Source organism: Astatotilapia calliptera, chromosome 8 (assembly GCF_900246225.1).
Source record: "Astatotilapia calliptera chromosome 8, fAstCal1.2, whole genome shotgun sequence".
Classification (NCBI taxonomy): domain Eukaryota; kingdom Metazoa; phylum Chordata; class Actinopteri; order Cichliformes; family Cichlidae; genus Astatotilapia; species Astatotilapia calliptera.
Window position 1 is genome coordinate 14,997,775 of NC_039309.1, and position 14,842 is coordinate 15,012,616.

Genomic DNA, 14,842 nt, shown 5'->3' on the forward strand with positions numbered 1-14,842 from the left:
CTGTGACAAGCATGCTAGTTTTGAACCTGTAGCACATGGTTACCCTTGAGACTTGGTGACCTAAACAGCCTAGCTAAATCTAAATCAGAAATGTAATGTTCTGTGCTTCGATCTGCTGATATTTTATTTAGATTTTCAAATATTTCTTCACCTCAGGTTTTGGATGGATCAGAGCGAATATTATTACTGCCTTAATATAAAGAACAGTAATCACAGCCTTTAATATAAGGACTCAGATATGTCAACAGGATTCCTGGGTGCAGATTGCTGAAACTGTCGGATTGAACGTGAGTGAATGTATGAAGAAGTAGAGAAACATCTTTTCCCTGAAGGAGGAAGAAGTCTCAGGGTTTTATTTGTTTTTATAATGCCTGGCCCTGCATAAAACACCGAGACATGACCACAAGGTTATTAACTGCACGCGTGGCTCAGCTACGGAGTCTATATCGTAGTCTCGTATGATTCAGCTCTTGAGGTTGAATGAAATGTTCCTATTAATGAAGAGGCATGCACAAGTTTAGAACTGAGTGTACTTTTTCTGCATCTTTGGGGAAGTACACATACAGAACTCTCCAAAGTAACTTTTCATGTATGTTGACTTTCCTGTCATTACAGATTAAATTGCCTATAAAACACTACTTAAGAGTAAATTATTTACCTGAGCGAATAAAAAGTCTGCGGCAGCACAGATTAACATGACTCAGCAGTAACAGCTACAGCATGAGTTAGTTTGGGTAGCTGCTTTTAGTCTCACTGCCAAGTTTATTTCATACCTGCAGCTATAGGAATTCGTTAGTTTCCAAAGATAGAGAGTTGCATGCAGTACTTGCACCTGCTGTTCTACTTTAAATCTTAGAGAGTTTAAATTTCAGTGTCAAAAAGGAAACTAGAACAAAATGATTACTGATTAATACCCATCTGAATCTGATAATAACTGTTTATCCAAGATTGTGTAGTTTAATATTGGCTGGAGTATCTAAAAATGTCACATCCTAAGCTTCACTAATTGAAATAATTAAGGCAGTTACGTTAGGTCACTAACCAAAGTAAACCATAGCAGCTCAGTGTCTTCAGATGCCATAGGTATTAACAAGGAGAAGAAGAAGAAACTCCTGTGCACACATGATGTCAGCAGGCAGACAGTGCACTGGTGTTAATGACACTCTCTGGTCTGCTTCTTTCAAGGACCTTCACTAACTCTTGATACATTAGTGTTTTCTCCGCTGAGTGCTTACCAGTGTGAAGTAGAATTGCTTTATTTCCCTCCTTTACCCATTGACCTGCAGGTTCTATCACTTTGTTGTATGCTTTATGTATCCTCTGCTTTCTCTTATTTAAGTGTTTAAAGGGAGCAGAGACTTTACCGCTACTTCTTCAATGTGTGGGTGGTTTTCCTCCAGATTTTGACATCGAGATTTCTGCCTTGCAACCTATACGATTAGCCAAGCCGCATTTCTGCAACATGCACAGACTTCAAGACTTCAAAGAACTCACCCCACCCAGCTCTATATGATGCAGCGCTGCTGTCTCCTCATCCATCCGAAAGTGTAGGCTCGGTATGCTTTGTAGCTGGAGGTGTGCTACTGTAGGCGAGATAGACAGTCTTTGTATTTTTATTTTTTTTTTAATAAGTTGGGCAATAACAATAAATCCTACAGGCTAATCACACACTCACCAATAACCCGCCCTCCCCCACTGAATGCAGAGCGATGCAGCATTACTCTGCCGCCGCCTTCAATTACGCCATTCATCATGCATCTTATCTGGCCGCCGGTTTGATTGAGTGTGCAATGGGAGGCACTGCAAACCCTGCATTCTCTATACCTCCGTGTGTGTGTGTTTATGTGTTGGGGGTGTTGACAGGAATGGAAAACTGCATTTGGGGGGGTGTGGGCACATGCGAGTGTATATAGGATTTATTGGGATGTATGATCGTGCGTAGAAATGTGTGAGTGAGAGCACGGCAGATCTACAGAAGTGTATAAATCAAACCGGATGATCGTCCTCCCACTCTGATCCACTCTGTCTCAGCAAGTGCATTCCTCTTTTTTTCCCTTTTTTTTTCATTTCTACTGTCCCTTTGCTTCCTTCCATCTCTCTCGGTCCTTTTTTCCCTTCCAGCTCCTCCTCCTCCCCCTCCTCTTCTCCGTCTTCTTCTCTGTAACAGATTTGTCTGGGGGCCCCTGTCTAATCTCCAGCAGTGCCGGGTGTTGGGAGACGGGCGACAAATTTTAATAAGCAACTGGGCGCTGTAATTTAGCGGCCTGGGAGGGAGATTAAGCTGATTGATGCTGGGCTCGCCTAATGGTCCAGCCTACGGCTCCCAGCCCAAATTGGTGGTAATGAAAGTTTTGTGCAAATTGAGATGGAAGAAAATAAGGCATCCTCTCATCTTCCCTCACTCTCTCTCTATCTTCATTCATTCTTTGTATTCCTCTCTCAGTTTCTAGCTCCCTGTTCATTTTCTCCTCTGCTCTCAATCTTTTTGACAAGGTGCGTCTTTCCCTCTGTCTCCCTCCATCAAGCCCTCTCTTTCCTCCCCTCCTTTTATTCTTTATCTGTTTCACTTTCTCTCTTTCAAGCTGTCCTTCATATCCTCCGCCATCATTCATGCCTTCTTGGCTCTTTGTCTTTCTTATCCTCTTTCATGCTCATTGCTTGCTCTGCCTCTTTACCAAAATCGATTTGTCCCTCATCTGCTGTCTCTCTCTCTCTATATTTCGCTCTACGCTGTCAGTAGTTTTTCTCAGGCACGCTTAACTCCGTTCAGTATGTTTTTATTTATTTCACTCACAGGCTCATTTGCTCCCTCCCTCCTCTCTTGGCTGTAGAAGGAGTTTGTGTGCCCTTGTGGTTTGCAGCTGGTGCAGGAGGTGTTGTCTGCATCGCTCCTGTGTTGTCAGGTCAAATTCATCTAGATCTGCAGAGAGTTGTCAGAAGAGGGCCTGATGGCTGTCTAATATTTTCTTTCTTTTTTTTTTCCTCCTCTGCTTTTTCTTCTTCGGCCCTCCAAATTACTTACAGCTGGACCGTCACTCTGACGGGCTTCATCTGCCTTGCATTATTAGGCTGTGGAGACACTTTACAGGGTATGGCGAATGTGTGTCTGTGTCCAGCACCTTGTCCTACTGGCAAACTGTGTTTCATTCAATGTGTTTGTCAGATTGTTTTATGATACTTCAGTTCCAAATCATATCAAGCAAATCTCAGTTTAGTTCCGGCAGAACTGGTTGTCTGAGGGTTGAATTTGTTATAAATAAATGCATTTTCTGCTCTCTATTTATATAAGAGTGGTAACGTGTAACAGCGGTTTTGTTTTAAATAGGATTCGAAGCAGTGAGGATTTCTATGGCATCAGGGATGAAAGAGCCCCCCCCCCCCCCCCCCGCTCCCCCCACAGAAGCAGAAACTTCATAAAGTTAATGTACAAAGATGCAGTGCCACGGATCTCTGTGTTGTGTGGAGGAAGCAGCATGGGAGTGAGCTCACTGCACTAAGGATGTTACCTTAAAATGACTTCTGTATGGGTGTTTGTATGAGGCACAGGAAACTAGGGTTTCATAAGTCTTGCATAAGCAAATCAGTGTCCTTACTAAATCTTCAACTTTCTCTGGCCACCACTCCCTTAAGCGAGAGAAACAGAGAGAGGGAGAGAAAACTGTATGCATACTGAATGAAGGGAAGCTGAGAGTGGCCTCGGGGAAAATGAAAACAGCAGCTATTAGCATGAAGTGATGGTGGTGGGTGGGGGGTGGGGGGAAGGCAGCGCTAATCCACTGGTACTGGAACACTGCGGTACTGTATGTAGCATTAGATATTTTTGCTGTTATGAAATCCCCCCTGAGGATGGATGTGATGTTGTAAACTCACACGGGATTTCTGGCCCTCGAGGACTTAAGCGTATGATGTGTTTACATGTACTGCATACGTTTGTGTATAGATGTTTGTGTAATTTATTGAGGTTGTGCAGACATGTGACTACCTGGTCGTGAGGGGAGAAATGAGTATTACCCAACTGGTTGTGAGTAGTTGCTGGAGGTTGATGGCAGTCGCTGGGAAAGTGATTGCTAAAGACCCAGTCACACAGGCCTACAGGCCGGGTCATGACCCCTTGGCTACCACATGTTAGTAAGAAAAATGTGTATTCCTCAACTGTTTGGCAAAAATCTCTGTAATTTCTTTGGTTACTAGCATATTGCTGCAGTTATGGTTTGAATGGCAGACTTGTCTATAAACATTGTCCAGTTACTCTCTGAGTAGGGAAACAAAGACAATTGTGCCTTTTGAAAAACCACAAAACTTTTAATTTGAAGGTAAAGCTTCTCCGTTTTTGGTTTGTGTTGCAGTTTTTTATTGTTTTATCAGAAATAGTGTGATTTCTTTTTTTCTTTTTTTTTTTTCATTTATTTATTTATTTATTTTTTACTTATTTTTGCATGTTTCATTTTGATAGTAATTACATTTTAATTATTGTTTAGCACTTTTGTGTCTTTTAAAGCAATATATAAATAAACTTCACTTACTTAATGCCGTAACCAGTAAGGAAATACACATTTTTTTTGCTAACAACTAGTGGCTGTTAGCATGTCCAATATGTTGGACAACTTTTAAGCAATGTGTACACAACATCGCGTGAGAAATCTCAATACACTCACTGATTTCCTTGTGTGCATGTGTGTCTGGGTGTGTGTGGGTGTTAGCCAGTTCCCGTTGCCTAACAATGTAACTAACGACTGTCTCACTTTTCTGTCCCATCTTCTCTTAACTTCTACTCGCTGTATCTTTTTTTTCAAAGGGTGAGGCTGTTGATGTCCTCCTCCTCCTTTCTTGCTGCCCCTTTAAGTTATGGGTCACTCTATCATTAAAAGCATCGCTTCTCTCTAAAGAAGCTCGCGTGTATTATTCAAACTTGATCACGAACCCTCACATCATTAAATAAGGGACCAAGCTGAGTTCTCTCTATCACTCAATGGGAGATAGGTAGGAGGTAATAGCACAACATAGTTTCAGAGTTTCCCTGCATACAGCATGTATGGTGTCAAAGTAAGTATTCCCTCCTTTGTTTTCCTTGAAGGCCCCCTATTAAGTGTATTTCCTAACTCGTGTTGCACAACGAGCACGCTTTAGCAATATCCTGGACAAATACGAACAAGAAGAGCATTTATTTCAAGCCCACTCTGCCCTCCAACCGAGGCTCAGAGAAAAATTTTCAAGGCAACCAGAACGACACTTTGCAGCTACAAAGAAGCAAAGTGGGGCAGCGAAGCCTGTAAATATGTGGCAACTTTCTCTGAAGTTTATCTTGGCAAAGGGCAGCCCTTGTTGATGGCTCGCAGAAGTATGTGGTTGGAATTCCAGACAACACAGTATAATCGCACTTTCCAAGTCTGCCTAAATACAGTGTGGTCAAAGATTAGACATGGCCCACCTCCACAGGAGCTGTTAAGGCTTTTCTAAAGTTCACGCTTGGCTTGCCAGCATGGTTTGTTAAGAGTTGATTGTTAATTTTCCTTTGGGGGACAGAGATAGAGGAAGTTTTGACGGACAACACGAAATGCGGCTTAAACCGTAAACTGACAGGAGTTTTTAGTTCCTGTTTTGCTTTGTACACTGGTTGCTTGTTTTAAAAATTTTGGTGGTTATGCATGCAGTGATTTGGCACCGGTTAGCACTTGCTTTAGTTTTTATTGAGGTCAGTATGTCGTGCTGTTTCTTGGAGAGACTGTAAGACATGGGCATTTTAATAACTACACCCTTGATATAGCAGAAACAATGGGAAATGCAACGCTGCTCCTGCTATTTTCTCTTTTCTTTGCCTCACTGTGTTTAGATTTAGGCACAGTATGTTTGAGGGTTATGACTGCAAATTATCTACCTCCCTCGATGCAGGCTAGTGGAAGGGCAGTAATGCAAGAAACTGAGAGCATATGAACAGTTTCTGTTTGCTGAATGCTCTCCTCCCACCTCATAGTTTCATGGTGGATGATGCTGGGAGGTATTAAATGAGCTGACTGAACGGTTTGAAATGCCCTTTTATAAGATAGTGGGATGTGCCTGATGGTATGGGCTGCAGGGAAGGATTTTCTTTCTTTTTTTGTGGGGGGGGTTCATTTGTTTTCCTGGCTGGTTGCAAAAGATGTGAAGCAAGGTAAGGGAAAATGAGAGGGGGAGGAAAGGAGAAGGGCGAGGTGCTGATGGGAAATAGACGAATGGCGTGCCAGTGTCAGAAGTGGTCATGTGCTGAGGAAAGACTAGGGGAGAATGAGAGGGAGGATGGAAGGAGGGCTTGACTGATTAACCTGTTTACCTCCATGAAAATGCTCCGGGCGCCACTCTGATTAAAGTTCAGTCTTCCATCTATCATCGCCGTGGCCGGCTTGAACCTTCAGAGCTGCCGATACCAAACACTGTCAAAACGATCGAGCCTCCAACCCGCACCACCTCCACACTCCTCCAGCAACAAGCCTATTGCTCTCAGTCAGCAGCATAATTTGCATCTTATACTTGTCACTTCTTCACTTGTCAGTAAACCTTCAGTTAATCTTCTCTCTGTCACTCTTTCTTCCTCACCTGCTGAGTTTGTATGTGTGTCTGCCTTTTTATCTACTCCTTCCAGTGTGCTTCTGAGCTTCTTCCTCTGAAGACTCCCCGGGAATGGTCCTTGTGTGTCTTAGCCCGTTTCCTCCGATGATGTGCTTTCCCAACTCGAGGCTTTTAGCACCTCCAGCATAATACGATTACACCCGTTTGGGGACAGGATATTGTTAACGGCTTTCTATAAATATCCTTTCCAGTCCAGTCACAGTAGCACAGCAGCACTACAAGCGGACCTGATGCAGCGATGGGCAGAGGCGGGGGCTGCACACGGTGTTCTGGCCACTCAAGCACAAATGTTAGCCCTTTAAAAGCTTTTTGCACTGTCCTAGGACCAGACGGAAAAGTAGAAGACAGGGGTTGACAATTAGATTTGAGTATGGGCCATAATGGCTTCCTTGCAAGTGCATACGGGTGCATCGATGCAGTAATGACTGTCTGAAAGAGACTTTATTCTCTACGGAAAAAACAACATCCTCAGCCAAACAACAATAATTTGTTGTAATTTTGATCATCCGAGGAAGAAGGAAGTTGGGTAAAGTTTTGAAATAGCCTCAAAGTAACTCAGAGACCATAATGGGGATAATAAGAGTGAACATCCCATTCAGTAAGATTATTACTAGATTGTTATCTGGCAGTAATTTGGGTTTTTTGATAGTTCAGACCCAAACATGCTTCATCAACATCAGCCTACCCAGCAAAACTTGTTGGAAAGACGTCGATGATGACTTTTTCGGCCATGTAAACATCTCTGAAGTTTGTTAAAAAGCAGGAAGGAACTCTTCCTTCTCTACAGCATAGCAGCTCAATCCTTGATTATACTTCCCCTGTCCACAAGTCTGCTCTGGTCCATTTGGGTCAAAGTGACAACAATTTCATCTTCAGGTGGTGAGGACAGGGTTTGCACGTATGTCCGCGTCCCTGCCTGTTTTTTTTTTTTTTTTTTTGTGACCACATGGACTTGCCCATGGAAAATTTCCCTTACAATACACCAACGATGGATGCGCCCCAGGTGGCGAACTTCAAGCGGACTTCAAAGCGGAATAACAGGAATGACTATCCAGCCTTTGGCTCTCTAGCAGTCCGTGTCCATAGCGGTGTATAATCAAGGCTTAAGTCGAGCAGCAGCTTCAAGCCCAGAGCTTCTAGCTTTGAGGTGACATTGTAAACTGCTGCATCCCTCTGATACCTTAGCATATGAAAGTTAATTTTTGACTGTCTGCAGCTTCCACTTTTGAATCAATTTTAAGCTGATTTTTAGCCGTCTTGGATGTGTACAAGCCACGTACAGCTCTAAACACGAATTGGTCCCTGTTTGTAATGAAGTTGGAAAATCTTTCAAATTGTTAATAAAAGCCCCGAAAAGGCAACTTTAAATGTTGAACTTTTTTCATCGTGCATTCCGATATAGAGGGATGTCTTTTTAATGACCAAACATATCTCAGAAAACAACATAAATGAAAGTTTAAGTTTCCAAAAACTGTGCAAAAGGTATAAATATCTAAAATCTCTTTCTTGAAGATATAAGACTCTATTCTCTTATTTTTACCAGAGCCAGACTGCTGCTTTCCATCAGAAGAGTTTCCACAAATAATATAAACTCACAATGTTTGAGTTTACAAGAGTAAATATCCCTGCAGGGCATCAGTGATATAGTAAACCCGGTATTGCTTATGAATAATATAAAAAGGAAAAACAAACAAATGGTTTTTATACTAGACCGCATCTCCATACTACCCGTCCTGTGGTGTGGAGTCAGTCACAGTGGTAACTAATATAATATATATATTTTTCATTTTGCTTTAAATTTTTAACTGTTACATTTTCATACTGATTCAGTTCAAATGATGTGATTTTTGGATTGTTTACAATCAGCAGTTTCCCAGTAGATACAGCTTTGTTACAAATACATGAACTGTATTGTTTTTAACTTTTTAAGAGTGTAATTAATGCAAAATTTAGACGTTAAACAAAAGCTGGAAAAAAAACCCACCAAACAGTAACAAACAAATAATAATCCGTCCCAGTTCAGATCCTGTCGTATTCCAAGAAAACCGTGAAAATGGATTCATTCACAGATAGCAGGGAAGTATTAAAGTATTAAAAACCTCGATTTCACTCTCTCCAGTGTTCATGGGCTGCTTTTCCTCTCGCTTCTCTGCAGGATGTGGCGGAAAATTAGGTCAGTGTGTTTGATCGCGCTTTCGCCCGTTCCCAGGCAGTCATCCCAACAATTTTATTGTATAAAACACTTCTTTGTTTCCCCCTGCTCATTCTCTGTTTCTTCCCTTCGGCCTCTCTCACGTTCTGTCTCTCCTGCTGTCAGTGAAAATTGACTGAAAACACATGGGCATCAGCTTGCCCAGTTATGCCTCAGCACACAACAATACTTGGCGTTGTTCAAACCAAACAGCAAAATATAAGCAGCTTTCACCAAAACTATGCTTCTTGCTTTGGATTTTCCAAATGCAAATGGTTGCATTTGTTTGGGATTTTTAGCTGCTTGGATTGTATGGGGAGGATTTATTGTATGCATTTCACAAAGATATCAAAGATAGTAGGACATTGTTCTTAATTCTGAGCTGATCAGTGAATATGAGCATGTACATAGAGTGTTCAGAAAACCAGCTTAGAGAGTGTTATTGCTAACCCTGGGGGCAACAGGAAAGGTCTGAGGTGATTTCTCTTCAGCCCAGACAGCCTATATGGTGTTACAGCAGCCGGTGATGGACTGATTTAATCCCACTGATGCTGCTCGTAAGACACAGGAAGAGGCAAAGTTACGCGTGCATGCACACACACACCCACACCAAGTCACCCTTTAGTCATAAATGTGGTCATAATGGAGATTGTGCATGTGTGTTTGTGCGTGAGGGAGACAGAGAGAGGTCAGCAGGGCTAACCAGTCCCCTGGCTGTTCTCAAGGTTAATGTAAGACTGACAGCAGCCACCGTTAGCAACCTTCAGATGGTTTCCACCTCCTATGTGGAGAGATGATTCATCCTGGTGGCAGCAGTGCATTAAGATGTAACCGCTTACTCCCAGGTGTCACTCACCCTTTTAGACAAGAGCCTACATCATAATTTTACATTTCCTATTAACTCGTATTATCTGCGCTCAACCACAATGGTCCATTAAAGGGAATAGATGCTGCCGTTACTGCCTCATTCGCACATGTCACTCAGCTCTTGCTATATGTCGTTATTTCATGTCACGCCACTGTCTGTTAATTGAAATACCACAGGCATTGTCTGTAAGGTCCATTACTGGGGTGGGGGTTAGGGGCGAGAGTCGTTCCTAAGTGTCGGCGCGGCTTTAGGCGCGAGCTCGTTAATTTATGTTTGACTTATAAGTGCACGGAGAGGTGGGGGCGGAGGGGAGGTGGGGGTAAATGTAACCAAGAAGAAATGCGCACTGGCATGTCGAAGTCTCATCCAAGCCATTGAAAACTCATTTACATGTTAATGCAAAGTCATTAAGCAGATGCTCCTATCTAGTGCTGGTTGATGTTTAGCGTCTTACTCAAGGACACTTTGGAGAGTTGTGTTGCAGAGTGAATGAAAAGAAAAAGTCTTAAAAGTTTTCAGTTTTCATTGTTTTAAGTTAAAACATTTCGTTTTTTTGTTTTTTGTTAATGATATGTTTTTAATGCAGATTCATTATATCCGATTAGCACAGCAGAAGTTTGTGCAAATTAGCGAGCAGCTTCTGCAAGGCTGAAAAGTGCAAACTGAAATGAATTTTTCAGCTTAACTTAAGAGGGAGTTATTGGTTGGAGGTACTGACGAGGATTAAATCCATGCAGCATGCAGGATTTTGCAAATAGCAGTACCAAATGGGGAAGGTTGGTGGTGATGTTCGTATGAAGAGTGATGATGTTGTTGCCTTGGTGTCAAGCGAATGTCAATCAGTCAATTAGCCAATCAATAGTCATCTTGCGAGCGCCTGAGGACACTGGGGGAAGATCTTCCTGAAACACTTGAATCAATTAGTTTTTCACCTGGGCCACAGGCTGTCACTGGGGTGTGTGATCCACTTATATCCACGTGTTTATGTTCTTTCTTTGATGCAGTTTTACAGCATTCATCCTTATTATGTGGGATTTTGTGAAGAAGTCAGTGCCTCCCTCTATTTTCTTCTTTTTTCTTTTCCACATGCTCGGATGCCAAGGCATCAGTTTGCAGTGCCATGGGAAAAAGAAAAATGATTAAATTCTGTTTTCCCCCTCATTCCTCATCCCTCATCCCTTTCAGTCCTCCTCCTCCTCGTCTCTCCATTTCTCCCTTAATGGAAAGCAGCATTCCTTGGCTGCCGTCAGCAGCTATAGCCATCCACACTATAACGCAGTTAATAGATAGGCCTGGCAGCTTATGGAGTCCATGCATTTTTAAATGTGAGTTTTATGACTCCTGAAGAGGAGGCAAGGAAAGAGAGCCAGGCATATGCTTGATGTTTTTATGTGTGAGAAGGAAAATGGAGGACAGAGGCATTAGAAAAGATTAGTATCATAATCTTGCTCGTGCTCGCTTTCACTGTTTCTCTCTCCTGCAAGGTTGTTTGTATCTGTCGTCTTTATGTTTCTGCATTGTTTGGCGGGGGGAGGGGGGCATTAGTTATATAGCTATACAGTGTGTGCATTTGGGTTGTATATGTTCCTAATCTCGCAGCTTTGAGTGGGCCAAAGGTCATTCTAGAAATGCCATTCTCATTTAGACAGTGTTGGGTTAGTGATGGATGTGTCCTAGAGAGGTCATATCAGGATGACCTGCACTTTATAGGGCTTAATCTGTGTATGGACTGACCCACAAACCCCTGCCTCTACTCTTCTTGTCATATAAGCATGAAAACACATGTGCAAATGCTTTAAGTGATTGCAGTGTGCCCCACATAGTGCAACTGTAGGCCTGGTTGTTTTGCAGATGGCCCTGGTGCTAGGCTATGGAGATTTTCATTTCCCCTCAAGAGGTAAAAACTGCCTGCATGGAGTGTCATTGTGGTATGAAACGTGCACAAAAACACAATGGGCAGCATTGTCATGGAAGGCTGGTGATCCTATACTGTAGCATGCATTTGACATGGAAATTTCAACCCAAGTCTGCACTTTAAACATAAAATGACATCACTAAGTGATCAGTGTAAGGTGAAAAAAGAAAAAAAAAAAAAAGCCGTGCCCTCATTCATTTGAATGGAGCCAGTCTGTCGATGCAGAGGGGCTGCCAACAAAGGGGTCTCGGACAAAATGACTCAGGGTTGTCTGGCACCCGCCCTAACTTTTGCTCCAGTGTAATGTGATGTCATCTGGCAGAGGCTTCTGTAGGCCAGAAAAGCACACATGGATGTTAGATGACTATGTTTGCTATATTTCTTTCTCTCTGTTTACCTTGCAATCACCAGAATGGAAGACAAAGCAGCTGAGGATGAGATTATTGTGCAAGCCTGCCTGTAAGAATTGTCAGACTATTGTGCAATGTTTTAGTGTCTGATAAACCTCCTGCTGGGGTTGCTAGAGTCATGTCGACTTTTCGATACCTTATATAAGGTATAAGATGAGAAAATGTGGTTCATCAGTATTGCTTGCTGTTGGGTTACATAACCTCTCTGGGCTAGTGTTTACAGTTCTCCACTTACATTCTCAGTGCAATCCTGTTCCTAATCTCCCTCCCAGTGTGCAATCAAACCACGCCACACTTGCAAGTTCTCCTGTGACAGCACATGTCCACATTTCGGTTTTCATGGAAACTGATTTTTGGTTTTTTTTCCCCCCAAACTGGCTATCATTGTGAGTCATGCTTGGTGGTCACCTCTTCTCCTCTGCTCTCTGTTTCACCAGGTGAGTGTGGTAATGTCAGGGAGGGCTGGGGTTGCGGGTAGAACAGATAACAGGAAAAATGGGTGGAGTGAAGGAAACTGCGCTCAATCTGATAACAACTTATTGTCAGTGCAGTCAAAACAATGAAAACGAGTTTTTATCGACGTACTGCTGTTAACTTTAGGGAAACGCTCAGAACTCATAAGTAACTGGTTGTCGGTCAAGATCTGAAGCATTCCAGTCCTGTTTGGCTCAACTTGAGACTCATGAATCGGTTCAAAATCAGCACATTTGAATCATATTTATCTGAGTGTGGTTATTGTTTGGCAACAAGAATAATAGAAGTGTAGCCGCTGCATGTTTTTATGTGACTTTCTTATAAATTATTCATGAAAAATACCTTTATTTATGTGAGCTAATGATGAGCAGCAGCAGCGTGAACAAGTAAACTAGATGCAGATATCTGACCTTGACCTAAAACTCTGGGTTTGCTGATGTGGTATAAAGTCTGATCTGTTATCAGTGGCCTGCACTATGGCCTTTTTTACTGTTTTACTGTAAGTGTGAAAAACAAATGACTATACCCACACACACACGCACAGTTCTAAACACTATGCGGGATCATTCAAGTAATTGAAAAAAGCTGTCTGTAAACAAGACTCAACAAGCCTGGTGGAAATACAGGACACTTAGTTTGGTGAGTCAAACTGGCTTTTTGCCATGCATGCACGTGGACACACACACACACACTCGCCTTGTATATGCACACTACTTGATATCAACTAATCGCACACTTTCACAATAGTGACTGCAGCACACAGAAACACACACTCAGACACTCCTGTGCAGAATTGTGGTCACGCATGAGTGCGTTTAAAGTCACACATTTGCACATTGGGATAGGAAAGTGTTAATTTGGTCAGAGTCATTTTTACTTGTACTATACTTAAAATGCTGATTATTTTTTACACCTCAACAGACCAGAATTTTTTATTATTATTTTTAAATAAAATATCTACCTATTAATCCTGGTATTGTCTGCGAAGCTGCTGCAGGAGCAACAGACTGTTAAAGGGGGCACACCCGCTCGGAGGAACAGATCTTGTTTGATCCTCCAGTGGGCAAGCAAGCAGTATAAACAGGAAGGGGCCCTGTGCTTTAGTGCGTCATTTGCTCTCGTGTCATTGGATGTTCTGTGTTGAAATGTGCTGGAGTGTTTCACATAACATTGTTAGCCCGATATCCTGGATAGGTACACTAAGGTGACGGAGACAAAAAAGGACCAGCACAGTGGATTGAAACATCCTCTTGAGGCAGCACAGTGATGCGGATGCCTTGGCGACGGTGCACGTGTCTTTGAAGTGTTTCGACTGTAGATATACTATAGACACGTGTGTATGTCAGCGGGTGGTGGGTGTTGACTGTTCTTCTTCTTCTCAGAAATATAGACTTAATTTGTGTGAAGCCTCTTCCACTACCTGGAACAGGTTTGAAACTAGGCAAAGGAAGCCACTACACTCTCTTGCTCTCATTGTCACATACACGCTAATGTACTTGCTTACACATAGATTTGAGCTCTGCTGCTTTCCCCTTTCCAAAACAGCATTTTGTGTTGTTACCATTCAGCAGAAAAATGCACTCTGCTCTTAAAATGATTCTGACTATACAAATGGCATGACTCACTTATACTCTGAATAGGATCCGGCCAGTTTAATCCAAATTCCCGGAAAGGCTATTCACGGAAATTTATGAAAGCACTGCACTTATCTTAAAAAAATAAAATAAAATAAAACGCACTATATCTGTGTGTGGCACGGATTTAAAATAGTGTAGTTATTTGTGCGTCCACGTGTCCTTCAAAGAGCGCACGTTTTGTCAGATAAAAGATGCAAGTGACAGAGCTTAGAAGAAGGGATCGGCAGGACAGTTACCACATGGTTTGTGAGGCATGACTGAATGGATGGAAGCAGTGTGCGACTGTTGGGAAAGAATAACATGCACTGCAGACCCCAGACCGCAGGAGGCATGACTCCCTCACCACGAGGAAACCTCAGGGCTTTCTGCTCCGTGTTCTGTTTGCTCTTTCTTCTCTCCTCATTTAGTTGTCCGCATGGTGTCTTCTCCTCTCAGATGCGCAATTGCCATATTGTGTTCTTCCTTCCATTTTTCACTTCCTCTTCCAGTTCTTCTCCCTCTCTGTCTAAATTTACTCACTTCCTGTGTCTCCCACTTCAGAGCACCTTTAGCCGTCCTTCTTGCTCTCTTCGATGGTGTGTTACCCCCACCATCACCACCGCCACACCCCTCTCGCTTGGCTCCCTTCCCTGTTTTCTTCCCAACTCTCCTTCGCTCACCTCTCCACTCTTCATATTTCATATTAGGCAATCCTTTCCATGGAGCCAGCTGTGTAAACAATAGGGACCAACCCTCCATGTTTTC

The 14,842-nt window shown here is 42.6% G+C and overlaps 1 protein-coding gene across 1 annotated transcript in view; it reads left to right on the top strand.

The window, feature by feature from the left end:
• Positions 1-14,842, top strand: part of raraa (retinoic acid receptor, alpha a) — a 142,370-nt gene that overhangs the window by 40,313 nt on the left and 87,215 nt on the right. The gene's annotated exons all lie outside the window — the stretch shown is intronic.